General features: G+C 48.3%; 1 pseudogene; it reads right to left on the bottom strand.

The window, feature by feature from the left end:
* Window positions 1–2,706: 2,706 nt before the first annotated feature.
* On the bottom strand, window positions 2,707–4,052 carry LOC137317913 (zinc finger protein 501-like; annotated as a pseudogene).
* Between the last annotated feature and the right edge of the window lie 319 nt (window positions 4,053–4,371).

Below are 4,371 nucleotides of genomic sequence, written 5' to 3'. Positions count from 1 at the left end.
GGACTAGCTTAGTGGTATAAACTGGGCGACATGGACATGTTGGGCCGAAGGGCCTGTTTCCATGTTGTAACTTCTATGATTCTATAATTCAATGATTCTAAGATATGTACAGTGTGTTGAATTGTAATAATGGATTCGTAATGTGTACGATCTATATTGTATTATTTTGAATTGTAACTGTGATATTTACATTGAACTGTCTGTATCCATAAATTGTATGAAATAAAGTATGTCTTGAAATATTTTTTAAAAGTTCCATTCTCATCGTGTCTGTTGTCATTGGACAGTGAATTGTGGAAATACAGCCGGACAGGAAAAATATGGGAAGATAAACAAAGAGCATCTACTTCAAGCACCAGGTGAGAAATAGGATTAATTCCTTAATGATGAGAAACTAATGACCGTAGAGGAGCAAAGGGGTTTGGGTGTCCAGGTACAACAATCACTAAAAGTTATTGCATATGTAGAAAAATTAATTAAGGTCCCAATTTCTAGGCTGTCATATTCCAAGGTACCGCTATCAGGTAATTCGCCAACTCTCTGGAATTTGTTGATACAATCAGGCCCCATTGCCTCCCTTGCTGGGCCATTCCATGCATCCAGCATCCTATGCATTAAAAAGGTTACATTAAATCAATCTGCTCATCCTATGCCCGAGGGAGAGAAGACGAATAGTGGCAGGAGGACCCAGGAGGACCCAGGCCATCAGCCTAATATGAATTTGGACGTTTGTTTTTAATTCAGATTGTTGTATTTGCAATTTCTTGCCTTTTTTGTAGCTTTATATTTTAAATTCATTCTTGCAGATTTAGCATTTTTAAACAAAATCTTCATCCCTTTACGCAGTGAGTGCTGATTCCGGGCAATTTGATTGACAGCTCGAACAAACCCCCTCCCGGACCCCGGACTGACTCCTCCCATCAAGTGACACGGGTCAGCGTCACTCACCTTAGCGCGTTGACGTCAAGACGCGGTCCTTGATCCGGAGCCAGGAGGAAGATGATGCGGGCCTTCGCCCGACAAAGGGAGGGCCCGCACCCGGGAGTGGCCTGAGATGGGAGAGCGGGCTTGGCGGGCGTCGGGCTGACGGCTCCTGTGCCGGCTCTTTGAAAGAGGCCGCTCGGCCCATCGCGCCTGTGCCGGCTCTGTGAAAGAGGCCGCTCGGCCCATCGCGCCCGTGCCGGCCCTGTGAAAGTGCGATTCGATGAGTCCCACTCCCCTGCTCTTTCCCCACAGTCCCGCAAATTTCTCCCCTTCAAGGATTGACCCGATTCCCTTTTGAAAGTTACTATTGAATCTGCTCCCACCGCCCTTTCAGGCAGTGAATTCCAGATCAGAACAACTCGCTGCCGAAAAACATTCTCCTCATCTCCCTCTGCCTCTTTTCCCAATTCCCTTCAATCTGTGCCCTCTGGTTACGGACCCTCCAGCCAGTGGCAACAGTTTCTCCCCATCGACTCCATCAAAACCCCTCCTCATTTTCAACCCCTCGACTGCTGCTGTGACCCTGACTATTCCTCCGCGGACATCAATGTCTTCTCCACCTGTCTGCCGGGCAGTGACCCGTAAGTTTCTGTTCGTGTGTTACTACACTGGCCCCCGGTCGGCAACGTCTCGATTTTAAGATCCTCATCCTCGTGTTCAAAACCCTCCATGGTCCTCTCCCCTTCCCCATCTCTGTAAACTCCTCCAACCGATTTAATCTCCTCGGACAACCCCATGCCACTCCACCCTATCATGGATTCTACCCCACCCATTTATCTCCGCCCACAGCCCATGTACACTCGACGCACGATCATTGCTGGGACACTCTGCCCTGTCATACACACAGTCAGTGTTGGGACACTCTGTCCTGTCATACACACAGTCAGTGTTGGGACACTCTGTCCTTTCATACACACAGTCAGTGTTGGGACACTCAGTCCTGTCATGCACACAGTCAGTGCTGGGACACTCAGTCCTGTCATACACACAATCAGTGCTGGGACACTCAGTCCTGTCATACACACATTCAGTGCCGGGACACTCTGTCCTGTCACACACACAGTCAGTGCTGGGACAGTCTGTACTGTCATACACACAGTCAGTGCTGTTACAGTCTGCCCTGCCATACACCCAGTCAGTGCTGTGATAGTCTGTCCTGCCATACACACAGTTAGTGCTGGGACACTCTGTCCTGTCATACACACAGTCAGTGCTGGGACAGTCTGTCCTGTCATACACACAGTCAGTGCTGGGACACTCTGTCCTGTCATACACACAGTCAGTGCTGTGACACTCTGTCCTGTCATACACACAGTCAGTGCTGGGACAGTCTGTCCTGCCATACACACAGTCAGTGCTGGGACACTCTGTCCTGTCATACACACAGTCATTGCTGTGACAGTCTGTCCTGCCGTACACACAGTCAGTGCTGGGACAATCTGTCCTGTCATACACACAGTCAGTGCTGGGACAGTCTGTCCTGCCATACACACAGTCAGTGCTGGGACACTCTGTCCTGTCATACACACATTCAGTGCTGGGACAGTCTGTCCTGTCATACACACAGTCAGTGCTGGGACAATCTGTCCTGTCCGACTTGGACGTCTTGTGTATCCATCTTTTAAAAGGTATAGGAACCCAGTTATAAGATGGATTCTACTCACTTCATAATAATCTACAATCAGCTTGTCTTTTCATCAAGATATCAAGCACTAGACACACTGTCTTTAAAGGAACGCTGATTTATTTGACTCTTGTACAGAATACTAAACTCCAGCCTAGTTAAAGGGGTTATTAACATCAGAAACAAACCCCAAGTGTCAGAATGAACATGGTTCAGTCCTGGATGTGATTCACAGCAGCGATAGCAGCAGAATCCAACCCCTGCAGTCACATGTGAACTCGCTGGTGTTTCAGCAGGTGGGATGATTGAGTGAATCCCATCCCACACACGGAGCAGGTGAATGGCCTCTCCCCAGTGTGAATACGTTCATGTGTGAGAAGATTCCACTTTGTTTTAAAGCTCTTCTCACAGACAGAACATTTCAGGGATCTCTTATCAGTGTGAACAAGTTGATGTTTAATGAGGCTGGATAACTGAGTGAATCCTTTCCCACACAGCGAGCAAGTGAACGGCCTCTCCCCAGTGTGAGTCCTTGGTGTGTCAGCAGTTCTTTTTTTCTCTTAAAGTTCTTCTCACAGTCAGAACATTTGAAAAGTCTCTTATCAGTGTGAACAAGTTGATGTTCAATGAGTTTGGATGAACGAGTGAATCCCTTCCCACACACGGAGCAGGTGAACGGCCTCTCCCAGTGTGAACACGCTGGTGTATCAGTAGGCTGGATGAACGAGTGAATCCCTTCCCACACACGGAGCAGGTGAACGGCCTCTCCCAGTGTGAACACGCTGCTGTATCAGTAGGCTGGATGACTGAGTGAATTCCTTCCCACACACGGAGCAGGTGAACGGCCTCTCCCAGTGTGAACACGCTGGTGTGTCAGCAGATCACTTGTTCCTTTAAAGCTCTTCTCACAGTTAGAACATTTAAAGGATATCTTATCAATGTGAACAAGTTGGTGTTCAGTGAGGCTGGGTGACAGAGTGAAACCCGTCCCACACACAGAGCAGGTGAACGGCCTCTCCCCAGTGTGAACTCGTTGGTGTGTTAGCAGATGGGATGACTGGGTGAATCTCTTCCCACACTCAGTGCAGGTGAACGGCCTCTCCCCTGTGTGAGTCCGTTGGTGTGCAAGTAGTTCCGTTTGACTTTTAAAGCTCTTCTCACAGTCAGAACATTTGAAAGGTCTCTTATCAGTGTGAACCAGTTGATGTGTCAGAAGACTGGATGACTGAATGAATCACTTCCCACACATGGAGCAGGTGAACGGCCTCTCCCCGGTGTGACTGCGTCGATGAGTTTCCAGAAGGGACGGGAATCTGAATCCTTTCCCACAATCCCCACATTTCCACGGTTTCTCCGTGGTCCGGGTGTCCTTGTGTCTCTCCAGGTTGGATGATCAGTTGAAGCCTCGTCCACACACACAACACGTGTACGGTTTCTCCCCACTGTGAATGGTGCGGTGTTTTTTTCAGGCTGTATAACTGGTTAAAGCTCTTTCCACAGTCAGTGCACTGGAACACTCTCACTCGGGTGTGTGTGTCTCGGTGTTTTTCCAGTTACACTGATGTTTGAAATCTCTTCTCAGAGACGGAACAGACAAACATTCCTCCTTCTATATTCAAAGGCAGATGATCTTCAGGTGCTGGTGAGTCGAGTGACTGTCAGATCTTGATGTGATGTTTGGTTTGAGTTTCCCATCTGCAAATCCTCCCCTTCTAATACCCTGTAAAAGGAGATGACAAAAGTCCTCACTGTGAATACAGGGA

Source organism: Heptranchias perlo, unplaced genomic scaffold (genome assembly GCF_035084215.1).
Source record: "Heptranchias perlo isolate sHepPer1 unplaced genomic scaffold, sHepPer1.hap1 HAP1_SCAFFOLD_64, whole genome shotgun sequence".
NCBI classification, from domain to species: Eukaryota; Metazoa; Chordata; class Chondrichthyes; order Hexanchiformes; family Hexanchidae; genus Heptranchias; species Heptranchias perlo.
This window is presented reverse-complemented; position numbering and strand designations above follow the sequence as displayed.